A 17,581-nucleotide genomic window follows, 5' to 3' on the forward strand; every position below is an offset into this window, starting at 1 on the left:
CGCCGCCATATTGCCATCTTCAAAAGCGCGCGCTGCAGCCCGCGCGAGGGAGAAGAGCACCGCCCACGAAGAGGTGTGGCCGCCCCAGAATCCCCACAATTCAGAGAGCGTTCTGACCCAGGAAGTGGAAAGGGAGCGCGCAGATTTTTGAAGAAAAATGGATGCTGCAGGAGGTAATGCCCCTGGTCAGGGCGACGCAGCCCAAGTGATGCCAGCCCCCGTCGCGCTGGACGCAGCAGCGCCCGGTGCCGGTGCCGTGGTCGCAGCCGCGCCGGCCGAAGTCTCCCCCATAATGCCAGTTTCCTTACTGTATGTCCCAGGAGCGCAATGGCTGCCCCAATACGCCGGTAAAATAGACACGCTGACCGGGTTTAAGATGAAGATCAACACCCTGCTAGACATGCACGCGATGACTGGTAAGCAGAGGGCCGCTGTGGTGCTGGGACAATTGACTGGAGCAGCAGAATTGGAAGCTGAGTCCTGGACCAATGATGACCGGGGCTCTGTTGAGACCATCTTTGCCAAACTAGCAGCTGCTTTTGAACACCGCACAGAGGGAGAGCTGAGGACGGACTTCTATAACTGCCGTCAGAAGCCCCAAGATAGCATAAGAGACTATGCCCTCAGGCTGCAGGCAGCACTACGGGCTCTCAAGCTGGTGGACCCTGTCAGTGATCAGGAAGGAAACCGGATGATGAAGGAACAATTCTTGCGGGGCCTGCGCTCTCCTGAGGATGGGAAGCAGATGAAGCTGTGGTCCCTGGAACACCCTGACGTGGACTTTGCCATTCTGAAAGACAGGGCAGTGAAAGCACTCCAACCTCCTGTGGACACAGACCCCGTCGCACCAGCATGGCCTGCCAGTTCCACGGCTGCAGGAGCGGAATCCTCCTCGCAGTCCCTGGTAACTGCAAAAGGACTCAACGCGTCAGCAGAGACTATAAATACACTATCCTCCCAGGTGCAACAGCTCACTAAGGATGTCGCACAAATCCTGAAAGCAATGCAGTTGCCCTCAGAAACCAAAGTCCCTCATCGGATCCTGCTAGCTGACAGCCCAGAGGACGTCCCTTGGATGCGGAGGAGAAGAGGTCCTACAATCCGAGGCAGGAGCAGTGATCGCTATGACTCATCTGGACAACCCATCTGTCGTCGTTGCCAGGAGGCAGGTCACTATGCAAGGGCTTGCCCTTTAAACGAGCCAAACCTGGGGCCGAGGGCCAGTCCTCAGGATTAAGAAGATCAGGCCCAGGTCGCTGCCGTGAGCAGTACGTGGGTGGGCGTCCTGTCCTGTCCATCGTCCTGGATGGGATCCCTACCCCGGCATTATTGGACACCGGCTCTCAGGTAACCACGATTCCGTATGTCCTGTATCGTAGGTTTTGGTCGGACGACGATCTCCGACCACCGGACCCCTCCCTCACCATCTATGCTGCCAACGGACAACCTATAGACCAGATTGGGGTCAAAGAGGTAACCATAAAGGTGGGAAGGCAGGAAATGAAGGGACAAGGACTGATTGTTGTGGACACTGATATTAGAGAAAGGAACCCGCAAGTGATTTTAGGCACTAATGTCATAGAAAATTGCCTAGGGGAAGTGTTGTTGTTGCTTCACCAGATTGTTGAAGGTGCTGAGGGCAGGTCGCAAAGAGCCTTGCAAAAAGAGATCCGAATCATTCTGAGGAAGCAACAGGTAAAACAGACTGGCGGTGAGATTGGTAGTGTACGGGTGATGGATGCTAACCCCATTGTGATACCCCCACGGAGTGAAATGATGATGTGGTGTAGAGCAGCGGTAGGTCTCAGAGGACAAGATTACCAGGCTGTACTAGAGCCCACTCATTCAGACCACTGGCCCACGATTCTGACAGCCAGGGGGGTAGTTGATGTACACAAGGGACGAGTGCCTGTACGAGTGTTGAACTGTGGGGAGGAGGAAGCCAGACTACCAAGGTACGCTACCATAGCCAAACTGTTTACATGCTCAGATGACGCCATAACACCTGTAGGTCCCCTGACACAAGCTGACTCAACAGAGGACGAGACCTCCCAAAAGCAGTTAGAGGACTGGTGCCAGAAACTACACGTGGGGACTGACTCTACACCCGTCTACCAGAAACATGGGGTTTACAGGGTCGTGCAGGAATACGAGCAGGTCTTTAGTAAGAACCCACTAGACTTTGGTAGGATCAAAGGGGTGCAACATCACATACCCACAGGCAGTCATCCTCCCATTAAGGAAAGACATAGGCCTATTCCACCAGCCCATTACCAGCGCACAAAGGACATGCTGAAGGACATGAAGGAGGCAGGAGTCATAAGGGACAGTTGCAGCCCCTGGGCAGCTCCCCTGGTCCTGGTGAGGAAGAAGGATGGCACGATGAGGATGTGTGTGGATTACAGACGGATAAATCAGATAACACACAAGGATGCCTACCCTTTGCCAAGGATAGAGGAATCCCTCGCTGCCTTGAAAACCTCTAACTACTTTTCTACCCTAGATCTTACTAGTGGCTACTGGCAAGTATCTGTAGCAGAAGAAGATCGGGAGAAGACGGCCTTCACCACCCCAATGGGCCTCTGTGAGTTCAACAGCATGCCATTTGGACTCTGCAATGCCCCCGGGACCTTCCAGAGGCTTATGGAATGCTGCCTAGGGCACCTCAACTTTGAAACCGTCCTGCTCTACCTGGATGATGTCATCGTGTACTCCAAGACCTACGAGGACCACCTGAAACACCTGGCTGAAGTCTTTGAAGCGCTATCCCGATATGGAATGAAGCTGAAACCATCCAAGTGCCATTTACTGAAGCCAAAGGTCCAGTACCTAGGTCACGTGGTCAGTGCAGAAGGAGTAGCACCGGACCCAGAGAAGGTCACAGTCATCCAGGAATGGCCCACACCTACTACCGTCCGGGAGGTACGTCAGTTCCTTGGCTTGGTAGGCTACTACAGAAGGTTCATCAAGGGATACACGAAAATGGCAGCGCCTTTGCAAGAGCTCCTGGTAGGCCACCCAAAGAAGAAAGGAAAGACCTCCGGCCCGCCATTTCACTGGGGAGAAGCAGAAGAACACTCCTTCAGACAAATGAAAGGGGCCTTGACGGGTGAAGAGATCCTAGCCTACCCTGACTACAGTCTACCATTTGTACTGTATACAGATGCCAGTAATGTGGGACTGGGAGCAGTGCTTTCACAGGTGCAGGAAGGCAAAGAGCGTGTGATTGCTTACGCCAGCAGGAAGCTCAGGCCTACTGAAAGAAACCCAGAAAATTATAGCTCATTTAAGCTAGAGTTCCTGGCCATGGTATGGGCTATCACAGAGCGGTTCAAGCACTACCTGGCAGCCACCAAATTCACTGTCTTCACGGACAACAACCCCCTGACCCACTTGGATACTGCTAAATTGGGTGCCATGGAGCAGCGTTGGGTAGCCCGGCTGGCGAATTATGACTTTACTGTCAAGTATCGAGCTGGCCGCAAGAACGGCAACGCAGATGCTCTGTCCAGGATGCCTCACCTAGCAGACGAGGGTGAAGATGTAGATGATCTTGAAGAGATTGAGCTGCCAGCGTTCCATCGCCATGGAGCAAAACAGTGCCGGCAGTTGCGTGCCAACCGCCAAGAGGTGACCCTGAACCCACTACCTCACTACAACTGGAAGGAGACCCAGGAAAATGATCCAGCGGTAGGCTTGGTAAAGAAACTGATCAACCAGCCTGGCGCCAGCCTTGACAAAGGAGCCCCACCTGAGGCACAGTACCTATGGAAGGAGAGGGGTCGATTATTCATCTATCAAGACAAACTTTACAGGAGCATCATTGACCCGAGGACGCATGAGAAGGTGTGGCAAGTGATTGTACCACAGAAGGATACGAGGATGGTGCTAGAAGCCTATCACAATGGTGCAGGCCACTTTGGTTGGAAGAAACTGGAGGCCCTACTTAAAGTAAGATTCTACTGGGTGGGCATGAGATCTGCCCTAGAGAAGTGGTGTCGAAACTGCGGGCCCTGCAATCTTAGAAGAAAAGACCAGCCCAGCCAGAGAGCACCACTCCAGCCAATCCAAACTAAACGGCCCCTGGAGATCGTGGCCCTGGACCATGTAAAGTTGGCACCCAGCAGACAAGGCTACAACTACGCTCTCACTATGGTTGACCACTACTCCAGATTCCTGGTGGTAGTACCAGTCAAGGACCTGACCGGTCAGACTGCAGCCAGAGCTTTCCAGACACATTTCTGTTGACCACATGGCTACCCAGATCAAGTGCTCACTGACCAAGGACCAGCCTTTGAAGCTGAAGTGTTTAAGGAGTTTTGCAACCTTTACGGCTGCAGGAAGATCCGTACCACGCCTTACCATCCTCAGACCAATGGCATGTGTGAGAAGATGAACCACATCATTCTCGACCTTCTGAAGACTCTCCCACTAGAAGAACGAAGTCAGTGGCCAGAAAAACTGCCCGATCTAGTGGACATGTATAACAACATCCCTGTGAGTTCCACGAACTGCACACCGGCATACCTGATGAGGGCCAGACCCGGGAGATTGCCAGTAGATCTGGAAATGGGAGTTGAGACCCCTGAAGACCATCTACAAGGTGCTGATTGGGATTCCAACCGCCAAGCCCAATACAAGAAAGTACAAGAGTGTATGGAGCGAAGCCTGACTCAGCAGCGTGAGAAACAAGAAAAAGCCTACAATCGAAAAGCACCTGCTGTTCCTTTGATGCCAGGAGATATAGTTCTCAAGAGAAAGAGAAGACATCATAAACTTGACAATCACTGGGAAGAAGAACCCTATACTGTGTTACCATCGACGCTTAGCAATGAAAAGACATGCCGTATCAGCAAGGATGGAGGAAAAACAACAGCTGTTGTTTCTAGAGATCGCCTAAAGAAATGTCCTGAACAACTAAGAACCCCTGAAGAAATTCCCAACCCTTTGCCAGTTCAAGAACCAAAAGAAAAGATGATCCATACTGTACTTGGAGATTTCCCAGCAAGTTGGCCTCAATACAATGGAGCAGTAGTTATTCCAGTCATTACATTCCCTCAATCTAGAGAAGTAAGAGAACCAGAAGAACCTGTTCAGAACCTGGAAGAGCCAAATGTAGCTGAAGCAGAAGACCATGCACTGGTATCAATACCCAGTACACCCATTATCCACATTGAGACACATACATCGGGTGGGAGGACACAACCTCAGACAGATGACAGTATAGTACTGCGTAGATCAACCCGCAGCAACTTTGGTCAGCTCCCATTACGCTATAGAGAAAGTACAGTTTAGTTCAAAGTGACGGTATGAAATGTAATGTTTAACCTGTTTACAGTTAAGTAACGTTTAAGTGAAATGTGCCCACAAGGACTATTGTGAGACCTCTTTAAAATGTTTTCTTTGCACTAGTTTACGTGCACTTTAAAAAAATGGACCACCGGTTATGAACTGGCTTTAACCACAAACTTTTGCATTGTAAAAAGTTACCTCCTTGGTATCAACCACAGAGTCTGCCTGTTGAGGGGCATGGCTCTGCACCAACAAGGGGGCACGCCTGTTTATGGGGCCTGCCCTCCAACACTCGGAAGCGGGTACGCCTGTTTATGGGGCCTACCTTACACCACTCTCCTCAGGAGAGGAAGATTGGAGGAAAGGTCTGGGGAATGTGATGGCCCAGACCTGGTCACCAAAAGGACCGGCGACCTACCTCCTGGAGGTTTTTGGGTGGGTTTCGGACATGTGGGTGGTTGGTGGTGAAATGGTACCTGGTATGTTTAAATGTAAATAATTGCCCCTGTGTGGGAAAAGTTTGTATTTACCTTTTTCTCTTGTCTTTGCAGCCCGAGGACGTGCTGATGATAACTAAGGGGGAATGTGGCGCCCCTGACCTGGTCAGGCACCACAGAGTATTGCACCCATGCGGGGACAATGCTTCCAGGTAATTTCCAAAGGCCAGGATGAGGTGCACACACAAACAGATAGTGACCAGGTCTCCCACACCATAAGAAGGGACCCTTGGGTAGCCAGTAGGGGGTTAACTTTCAATTCCCAGCTAGGGGTGTGTTCAGAGGCTGGTTGCTAGGAAGCAGGGCAGAGAGGAAGTGAGAAGAGTCTGGAGCTGGAGGTGGAAGGGAGCAGAGGGGCTCTCGTGTAAGACAGGTCCTGAGGAGTGCAGTAGCTGAAATCGGGGGAGAAAGGGTACCGTGGGTCGGCCTGAAAGACATCCAGAGAGAGAGGGGTGGCTGAGTACGGAGATCCTGGTATCCGAGCACGCAAGGGGAAACAGATCCCCAGTACAGGCAGCAAATCATCCAGAGCTGCTTAACCTACAGGTGGGGGGTACTTTATGCCCTCACCACTACTACCCAGAGCTCGAGCCAAGCAGCAATCACCAGGCCCATAAGGGGACAGGGCCAGAAGCCATCCCACCAAGGCCACGCTGCCGGCAGACGGGCCAGAGAGAGGGGAGCAGGCTAGTAACAGCTTCCCTGGAGGAGTCCTACCACGCTTCAAGCAAGGGATCCTCCCAAACAAAAAGAGTGCAAGGAGGGCGAGCGGACAGCTACCCTCAGAACGGCCTCCTGGAATTCCTGGTTCCACCTGGTTATCACAGTGTCGCCCGGGCATCTCACCGTGACCTCTAAACAGTGAGTAAACACGTTAAAAGACTTCTTGGACTGTGTTTGAGTCATTCTGCGACCTGTGGTCCCACCCACATACACAGGGACCTGGGGCTTGCCTTACTCTCAGGAGGCTATTACAACCGACTGCACCTGTGGCGCCCCTGACCTGGTCAGGCACCACTGAGTACTGCACCCATGCTGGGGACAGTACAATACAGGTAATCCAGAAGGCTGACCGAGGTGTGACTACACAGGCGCATAGTGATCAGGTCTCACACATGTACCTTTGAGAGGACCCCTGGGGATCCCAGGAGGGGGCAAAGCCTTCACCTCCACTGGAATAGTGGAGGGGGTAAAAAGCCTCCATCTCCACTCAAGGGGTGTGGTGGAGAGCCTGGTTGCTAGGTGGCGTAGGCAAGAACAGGAGAGGAGGAGCAGTGAGCCGGTTCAGTGTGCAGTTCAGGGGGAGCAGACGTCAGGAGCAGACCCCTGGGGCTGTTGCAGTCTGACAGCGTCCGCGCAGTGGCTACCGACGGGGGAGAACGGTCACCTAGTAGTGCTACCCGAAATCCATCTTCAGCTAAAGAGAGAGCAACGGAGTGGGAAGTAAGGAGACTGCTAGGGAGTAACCAGGCCCAAACGGGTAGTAGGTCCCAGTGCAGGGATAGATCCACCTTTCCTTGCCAAACCTGCTTGAGGGGGCACTTCACACCCCCAAGATCACACTACAAAGTCCGCAGCCACGTCGCCACAGTTAGGGCCCATAGTTCACAGGAGGCAAGCAGCCGGAGTGTCCTGGTCCAGGCTACAAGCAAACGGACAAAACGAAGGGGAGAGAGGCTTCAGCAACTTCCCTGGGTGACCCCCATAGGGACTAAAAGTCAGGGTTAGCCCAAAACGCAAAGGGCTAAGGAAGGCGAGTCGGTAGTCACCCTCATCAGTCAGCCTGAAGGATACCTGGTTCCAGCCTGGTTCATCCCAGCTACGCCCGGGTTACTCACTCTGCCACCTTCTGTGAGTAAAACCCCTGAAAGACATTCTGCTTGTGTGGAGTTATTCTGCGCCTTGTGGTTCTACACACCTACATAGGGCCCTGGGGCTTGCCTCACTCTCAGGAGGCTATTACAACCGACTGCACCCACCATCAGCCCCAGGCGTCCCTTAATCTGCAGTGGCGGTCCCCACTGACCGCAATTCTGAGAGTGGCGTCACGACAAATAGAAGATTTCCTACCTGTGACAAGATCCAGCCGAGTGGAGTCCCTGAAGGTAATGCACCGACACTGCACTTGTGGGGCTTCACATCTGGCGTCACGAACAGGATAAGGACTAGACCTGTTCAGACAGGTGACCATGTGCCTGGGCGGTCCGCTTGAAAAATTGGAAGCGCCGCCATATTGCCACCATGAAAAGCGCGCTGAAAAACAACAGCAGCCCGCGCTGGGAGAAGTTACCGCCCACGAAGAGGTGTGGCTACCCAGAGATCCCCTGCAGAGTCCTGACCTCGCAAGTGAAGAGAGCGGAAGCGTTCAGAGACGTCGGGACAGAAAGGGAGCCAGAAGTCTGCTGCTAGAGAAAATGGCGTCTGAACACAGAGACCCAGAGCCAGGCTCCGCTGCCTGGTGGTGTCGGGAGCTTGCCGAGTTCTGCGATCAACTGGAGGCCAGGGTCGGAAGGCAGATCAGAGAGGGACGTACGGAGTTTCTGGAAATGACCGCGGCGGTTCAGGCCTATGAGGGGAGAGCCGCGCGCCGAGTGCCAGACCGGGCGGTGACGACTCAGACCCCGATGCTGCCAACGATGGGTGAGTCTAGTGTTGCCCCTGCCAGCACGAGTGCCCCGATCCCTGCTGCCATGCCCGCGGTCCCTGAAAAGGCGTCCGGCGCGGCGACGCTGAAGCAGGCCGCAGCCACGCCAGGTGCAGCCCGCCAAGCCCAGGCCGCCGCAGCGATGCCCTGCTCGGCCCACCGAGACCCGGTCCCTGCAGCAACGCCCATTCCGGCCCGCAAAGATCCGGCTGCCGCCGCGACCCTTATCCACGCCGCAGGTGTGACGCTGACCCAGGCCGCCGCCATGTTAGGCCCGGCCCGCCAAGCCCAGACCACGGCAGCAACGCCCAGCCCGGCCCGCCAAGAACCGGCCATAGTAGCGAAGCCCGCTAAGACGCCAGCTGCAACAGCAACGCTGATCCAGGCCGCCGCCATGCAGGGCGCGGCCCGCCAAGACCAGGCCGCTGCCATGCAGGGCGCGGCCCGACAAGACCAGGCCGCCGCCATGCAGGGCGCGGCCCGCCAAGAAAAGACAGACGTACCATTGTTTACCCCGGCCTGCAAGGCCAGAGCGGACACCGCTCCCCCGTCTAAGGAAGTCCCTGCTAGGAAGTCCCTGATAGGTGCGGACCCCGAATACTGGAGACTGAAGGCTGACCTGGAGGCCAAGTTCCCACAGGAGATGGTGGACCGGTATCTGCTCCCTCCGCACACCCCCAAGGCGACTTCTGCAGCAACCACGCCAAAGAGTCCCCCGCCCGGGCCTGCTGATGACCACCCATCCCCGGCGCTGCCACAACAGGAGTGCTCCGAAGAACTAAGGGGGAGAGGAGGCCAGGAAGCTGAGAAGCTGACCCCGGAGCCATCAGCAGCGGATCCATGCCCAGAGCCAGAGATGCTGCCGTACTCCCGCTGGGATGAAGAGGAAGATTTGTCCAGAAACCTCACCTGGGAACCTGCAAGCAGTGAAGTAGCAGCCCAGCAGAATCCAGCCCGCAAGACACGGCGCCGCAGCAGAACAAAGTTTTCCCCTTCCCCTGCACAGCAATCTCCAGAGAAGAAAGATGAAGTGACGGCCAGAGACTTGGAGGAGAAACGGTTCTTGAGAAGGGCCAAATCCCAGGTCAGAGGTCCACTTTGTCGTGGTGTAGTAGAAGATTTCAGCTTGAAGAGTGGATATGGCTTCATAGTAGCTCCTGGTATGAAAGAAGGCATATTTGTGAATAGAAGGGATGTTAGAGCCCATTTGCCCAGAGGACATCCGGGAAGGAACTTACAGATGGGAGATACAATGGAATTCACCATGCATCAAGGAGAAAGAGGATGGTATGCACTGGATGTTACCCCATGTCCCCGCAATCCCTACAGTGAACCTGCTGTCTCAACAGAAAAAGAAACAGATACAGAAGAAGAAGGAAAAGACAGAGATGGAGAAAGCAACAGGTGCCGCAGCCCTACAGGCCCAAGCCCTGGTGAGGAGGAATCCACGTAAAGCAAGAAAAGTAAAGTACAACAAGTTACTGTTTTGACCAGTTTGAAGTTTTGCAACGTTACTGTTTAAGAGATGTGCCCACATAAACTAATGTGAGAAATGAACCTTAAGGCTATGAACTGGCTATAGCCACAAACTCTCGCAGTGTAAATAGTTACACCAGAGGGTACCACCACCAGGGCCAGCCTGTTTAGGGGCTTGGCTCGCCTGCAACCAGGGAGCACGTCCATTATGGGGCCTTGGCTTACCTGCAACCAGAGAGCATGCCTGTTTATGGGGCCTGGCTCTCCACCACAAAGAGGGTACCTGGTCAGCACCAACTGTGGAGGCCGCCTCTACATCCTGCCAGAAGAGGCTGAAGGCGCGGATCCACCAGGCCAGGTATACCCTGAAAACCACCAGACCCTGGAAGCCGCCTCTACATCCTGCCAGAAGTGGCTGAAGGCGCGGCCAACGGGAGAGGCAGATTGGAGGAAAGGTCTGGGGAAGTAGATGGCCCAGATCTGGTTACCAAAAGGACCGGTGACCTGCCTCCTGAAAGGGTTTGGGTGGGTTAACGGACTTGTGGGTGGAGGGTGGTGATGTATGGTACCTGGTGGTTTTAAAATGTTTTACCATGTTTTAATGTTTTATGCATTTTAAAATGTTGTCTTGCAGCCCGAGGACGTGCTGGTGATAACTAAGGGGGAATGTGGCGCCCCTGACCTGGTCAGGCACCATTGAGTACTGCACCCATGCTGGGGACAGTACAATACAGGTAATCCAGAAGGCTGACCGAGGTGTGACTACACAGGCGCATAGTGATCAGGTCTCACACATGTACCTTTGAGAGGACCCCTGGGGATCCCAGGAGGGGGCAAAGCCTTCACCTCCACTGGAATAGTGGAGGGGGTAAAAAGCCTCCATCTCCACTCAAGGGGTGTGGTGGAGAGCCTGGTTGCTAGGTGGCGTAGGCAAGAACAGGAGAGGAGGAGCAGTGAGCCGGTTCAGTGTGCAGTTCAGGGGGAGCAGACGTCAGGAGCAGACCCCTGGGGCTGTTGCAGTCTGACAGCGTCCGCGCAGTGGCTACCGACGGGGGAGAACGGTCACCTAGTAGTGCTACCCGAAATCCATCTTCAGCTAAAGAGAGAGCAACGGAGTGGGAAGTAAGGAGACTGCTAGGGAGTAACCAGGCCCAAACGGGTAGTAGGTCCCAGTGCAGGGATAGATCCACCTTTCCTTGCCAAACCTGCTTGAGGGGGCACTTCACACCCCCAAGATCACACTACAAAGTCCGCAGCCACGTCGCCACAGTTAGGGCCCATAGTTCACAGGAGGCAAGCAGCCGGAGTGTCCTGGTCCAGGCTACAAGCAAACGGACAAAACGAAGGGGAGAGAGGCTTCAGCAACTTCCCTGGGTGACCCCCATAGGGACTAAAAGTCGGGGTTACCCCAAAACGCAAAGGGCTAAGGAAGGCGAGTCGGTAGTCACCCTCATCAGTCAGCCTGAAGGATACCTGGTTCCAGCCTGGTTCATCCCAGCTACGCCCGGGTTACTCACTCTGCCACCTTCTGTGAGTAAAACCCCTGAAAGACATTCTGCTTGTGTGGAGTTATTCTGCGCCTTGTGGTTCTACACACCTACATAGGGCCCTGGGGCTTGCCTCACTCTCAGGAGGCTATTACAACCGACTGCACCCACCATCAGCCCCAGGCGTCCCTTAATCTGCAGTGGCGGTCCCCACTGACCGCAATTCTGAGAGTGGCGTCACGACAAATAGAAGATTTCCTACCTGTGACAAGATCCAGCCGAGTGGAGTCCCTGAAGGTAATGCACCGACACTGCACTTGTGGGGCTTCACAGCACCCACCATCAGCCCCAGGCATCCCTTAACCTGCAGTGGCGGTCCTCACTGACCGCAATTCTGAGAGTGGCGTCACGACGAATCCCAAAACGAAGGTTCCCTACCTGTGACCAGACCGTCCCATCCCGTGGAGTCCCTAAGGGTAATACCCTGCTGCACCGCACCTGTAGGGCTTCACAGCAGCACAGGCAGTGAGAGCGGGGGAGGCTGGTATCAAAGGTAAATATCGGGTAACCATGGACAGGGCTTCTTGGTTACCCGATGTTTACATTGGTTACCAGCCTCCGCAGAAGCCGGCTCCTGCTGCCTGCACATTTAGTTGTTGCTGTCTCGCTGTTACACACAGCGATCTGTGCTTCACAGCAGGACAGCAACAACTAAAAAATGGCCCAGGACATTCAGCAACAACCAACGACCTCACAGCAGGGGCCAGGTTGTTGCTGGATGTCACACACAGCAACATCGCTAGCAACGTCACAAAAGTTGTTCGTTAGCAGCGATGTTGCTAGCGATGTTGCTTAGTGTGACGGGGCCTTTAAACAACAACCCTGCTACATAACCCGCAGTAGGCCACATACAATATTGTCTTTATTGCAATTCCAAATATTGAGTTCAACTTGTGCCATGGCATAATTTCCTTTGTCAAACTGCTCACCTCTCCTAAAAGATTTCACTTAATTCTGAATTGGGAGATGCACAGCACTAATGATGTCACATCCACACATACCTGCTGTTAAGCAGTTTACCTGTCCTTTTCATCAGAATGGGACATGCGCACGTGTATTATTCTCATATATTTTTACGTATGTGCAAGTGTGACATTATTAGTGCTGCTCACGTCTTTATGCAGAAGTGAGCAACCTTCTTAGTCTGTGTTCATACATTGCAATGGTTTTGTAGCAGATTTTGAAAATTGCAGCAAGACAATTGTGGCAATAACTTGTAAAAGCAGCCTTAGAGGAAACCTGTCATGTAAAAAAATGCCATTACTCGCACGCAGTCTCTTACTCTGAGCTGTCATCTCAGCGCATAATGTTCTGCATTCATGATACTCCATGCTAGATACATGCAAAGGATTTCTTAAAGGGGTTGTCCGTCTCTTTAATATTGATGGCTTCGGAAAGATGTGATCAGTTTCAAAGCAGAACAGCACAGTGGGATACTTTAGATTCGCCAATTCATTTAAATAGAGGTGAATGAGCAGAATCGGATGCAGCACCTATAGAGTTAATGGAACTGCGCTATATCATTATGTAATGGATCACATCTGTCTGGCACTTAGAACAGCTGAATGGTGGAGATGCCGGCTGTCACACCCCGAACAGCTGATTGGTGGAGATGCCGGCTGTCCCACCCCAACCAATCTGGTAATGATGACCTATGCAGAGGATGCACCATCAATATTAAAATGCCAGACAACCCCTTTATTAGGAGTGGACGGCCAATGAAAGCAGAGGTTCCCTGGGAATCTGCCAGATCGTAAATCAAGTCTGTCCATAAATACACAAGAATCTTATATGATATATACACATGCACTCCTCAACATATATAGACACATAGGCCCAAATTTATCTTAATGCAATGTGCTGGGGTAAAAAAGCTTTGAAAAGTTGCATAATTTTGGAGTGACTGTTAGCTGAGCTAAAATTTTGCAACTTTTGGTATTTTATGCCATTTTTGCCCAGCTACAACAATTAAATGGGAGGAACTGGGGTGAGACAGGGGTATTCATAAAATTCATGATTGATGGGTGATGGCATTTGCTATGCCACAAATCTTACTCCTGCAGGAACTGGAAGGATTTGTGAGGAGGCACACACAGAGAGGTGCACACACAGAACCAGACACAGGGACCACTGACCTGACCTCAAGGGATCTCAATGAACCCAGTGACTTCACTTCAGAAGGTACCATGAGGTCCCCTGAGGTCAGGTTATCTGCAATCATAGGTGGAGGGCCGTGGGAACCTCCGGTTTTGACCGTAACTAACCTGAGTGACGTCATCGCTGTTGCTCATTCTCTGCCTAAAGTTACAGCATGCGGTCATGTTCTATGGCCTTACACTGTTAGTTCATATCTAGTAGCACTGGAATCGTCATGGGATCTCGTGTGGATTACATCAGACTTGGGTCTTTTAAGGGTTAATAAAGTGGGGAAAGAGGGTGGGTATTTTGTATTTTGTTTCAAATAAAGGTTTTTTCGGTGTTTGTGTTTATTTCTTTTCACTTACAGATTAGTAATGAGGGAGTCTCATAGATGCCTCCCATTACTAATCTTTGGCTTAGTGGTAGCTGTGGACTGCCATTTATCACTTATTACCCCAATTTCTACCACAACAGAACAATCAGGAAGAGCCAGGATAAGTGCTGGAATTGTCACATCTAAGGAACATGTGAATCCTGAGAGGCTGCAGGCTGCTATTTTTAGGCTGGGGGCCCAATAAACATGGAACTCTCCAGCCTGAGAATACCAGCCCCCAGTTGTCGGGCTTTAACTTGGCTGCCTATCAAAATTGGAGGGGACCGTACACAGATTTTTTTTTTTAATTATTATTAATAATTGAAAAAAAAATGCAGCATGCGTTTCTTCTTTTTTTCATACACAGCCAAGATGAGCGCACGGCGCACGGCTGGGGGCTGCAACCTGTAATCATGGACTTTATCTGTGCTGGTATCAATATATAGGGGAACCGCACAGTATTTTGTAAATTTGTTTATGTATTTTACACCAGCAGTATAAAGGTACCGTCACACTAAACAACTTACCAGCGATCCCAACAACGATACAACCTGATAGGGATCGCTGGTAAGTTGCTAGGAGGTTGCTGGTGAGAGGTCACACAGTCAGACGCTCCAGCGATCCCACGAGCAACCTGACCTGGCAGGGATCGCTGGAGCATCGCTACACGGGTTGCTGGTGAGCTGTCACCAGCAACCAGTGACCAGGCCCCAGCCAGCAGCGACACACTGAAGCGATGCTGCGCTTGGTAACTAAGGTAATTATCGGGTAACCAACCCGATATTTACCTTGCTTACCAGCGCACGCAGCTACACGTGCAGAGAGCAGGGAGCAGCGCACACTGCTTAGCGCTGGCTCCCTGCTCTTCTAGCTACAGTACACATCGGGTTAATTACCCGATGTGTGCTGCAGCTACACGTGCAGAGAGCAGGGAGCAGCGCACACTGCTTAGCGCTGGCTCCCTGCTCTCCTAGTTACAGCACACATCGGGTTAATTACCCGATGTGTGCTGCAGCTACACGTGCAGAGAGCAGGGAGCAGCGCACACTGCTTAGCGCTGGCTCCCTGCTCTCCTAGTTACAGCATACATCAGGTTAATTACCCGATGTGTGCTGTAGCTACACGTGCAGAGAGCAGGGAGCAGCGCACACTGCTTAGCGCTGGCTCCCTGCTCTCCTAGTTACAGCACACATCAGGTTAATTACCCGATGTGTGCTGTAGCTACACGTGCACAGAGCAGGGAGCAGCGCACAATGCTTAGCGCTGGCTCCCTGCTCTCCTAGTTACAGCACACATGGGGTTAATTACCCGATGTGTACTCTGCTACACGTGCAAGGAGCAGGAGCCGGCACTGACAGTGAGAGCGGCGGAGGCTGGTAACGAAGGTAAATATCGGGTAACCAAAGACAGGGCTTCTTGGTTACCCGATGTTTACCGTGGTTACCAGTGTCCGCAGAAGCCGGCTCCTGCTGCCTGCACATTTAAGTCCCCTTTACACACTGACACTTTCTAGTGATTATGCTGCACAGCGGAAAACAAAGGACCAAAGAATGGTCCTGAACGATTTGTAGTGATCAGCAACTTCACAGCAGGGGCCAGGTCGCTGATGTGTTTCACACACTGCAATGTCGCTGGGGAGGTCGCTATTATGTCACAAAACCGGTGACGTTACAGCGATGTCGTTTGCGATGTTGCAGTGTGTAAAGCCACCTTTACGCTGTCAGAGAGGGTGGGGGTGCGATCTGACAGCAGCCAATCAGAAACACTGGAGGGCGAGGAAAGCAGTGAATTTGTATGAGGGATATTTAGTGGCCCGGAACTATTGCTGCAGCCCCGGGGAGACTCGGTAAGCTGGTAATGCTTTAAACCCTTTTGCTTCCTTTTTTTACAGCGGCCAATCACAGCCATGCTAATATTTCACATGGCTATGATGCTCAGAGAGAAGATGTTTTTGCCATCCGAACATTTACCGATCCTTGGCAAGATCACCGACTTTTGTGATAAATTTTTGAATATCCGGTCCGGATGCGATCTGGCCAGAGATAATACAATTTACCATTTTCCAATTTTTGCCGATCAAGATCGCTCATCTCTAGTCTTCAGGTTAAAACAAAGATGAGGATTAAATACTTGCGCAAATCAAGATGGGGATCCTAGCCTTTTAATCCTTCTTCTTTTATGCTCTCAATTTTCTAAGAAGAGCAAAGCCCGCATAGATTTTGATCCCTTAAAAGAATAGGTATTTTATTTGAATTATTTCATTGCAGCAAACATTACCAATAGTGTTGCAAATAAAATATGGGAGCAAAGCATCGGGGAATTGGGAGCGAGGGGAGTATGGGGTGTTTTTTTTTATTTGTTTATGGGATTTTCCATGTCTATGTGGGGGGTCATACTGTATATAGAAGGCTAAGTAGGGGCTCATGCTGTATATGAGTAGCTTTTGTGGGCTCATGCTGTATTTATGAGTATAAGTGGGGGCTCATGCTTTATATAGGAGGCTTTTAGGAGCTCATAATGTGTATATGTGACGCCCTGACCTATCAGGTCGTCACAAGTGTGCTGTGCATTTTGCCCTTCTGCATGGTACCTACTCCTCCTTGGTTACGGGTCCTGTCCCTTTGGTGTTGCTAAGAACAGGTATACACAAATTCTGAGGAACACACTGCAGCACACCCACCAGACACCCATTGGGCAGCCTGAGGGGAATATGGCTGCCCAGATGGAGGGATGGTTAAAGGTAGGCCAGAGGTGTCAGTGAGTAGAGAGTTCGAGTGCAGCAGTGACAGTGAAAGGTCACACTGTGGAGCTGGGCTCCTGTACCCATCCCAGGTGCCAGACGTTGGCCTGGCCTGGAAGGAGCTGGAACCCCGGTCGCAGGGGGTAGGGGCAAGGGGCACGGTACTGCCACGGAAGGCAGTTCGGCGGCCTTGTGCTACAACTGGGCAGGGGCCAGGGCATGACAGGGTACGCGGACCCTAGGCTGGGAAGTAGCTTCACGCAGCCCAGTAATTTACCCGACGAGGACGGAGTCTTCACGAGCCGTTCTCTACACACTCCAAAATAGGGGTACTAGCTAAAAGAGGGGGATAGGACTTCCCAAAACCGTCCAGAAAATCCCAAGCATGAACCCTGAGAGCAAGCTCACTCTGTTAGCCACATGGGTGTGCAGGACCCGAGTAGTTTCAGGCAAAAGGGTTCCACAAAGAGTAAACACAGTGCCAAGGGACAAGGCTTTAGACCAACCAGCAACTCCAAAAGGGCACGGACCCAGCAGGCTCCAACAATATCTGCAGGGCATTCAGGACTTTGGTTTACCCATTGTCGGTGTCAGAATTCCAGGACTGTGTGAGTACGTTTTGCCCCTTTCCTCCGGAGGGGTCCCCATCCTTCCACTACCGAGCCCCGGGATACCTTCCCCCTGCCCACGGAGGAGTTAACATCACAAGCTGCCATACCATCGCTCCCGGGCGCTCCCCCAAACGCAGCAGCGGTGATATCCCACATTACCACGACCTGTGGGTGGCATCACGAACTTTATTTTTCAACCCTTGTAAATACCCCCTTTTCATTTGAGTGGCAGCGCGACCCCGCCTCGGGTCCGGAGACCCCT

Source organism: Anomaloglossus baeobatrachus, chromosome 4, assembly GCF_048569485.1.
Source record: "Anomaloglossus baeobatrachus isolate aAnoBae1 chromosome 4, aAnoBae1.hap1, whole genome shotgun sequence".
NCBI classification, from domain to species: Eukaryota; Metazoa; Chordata; class Amphibia; order Anura; family Aromobatidae; genus Anomaloglossus; species Anomaloglossus baeobatrachus.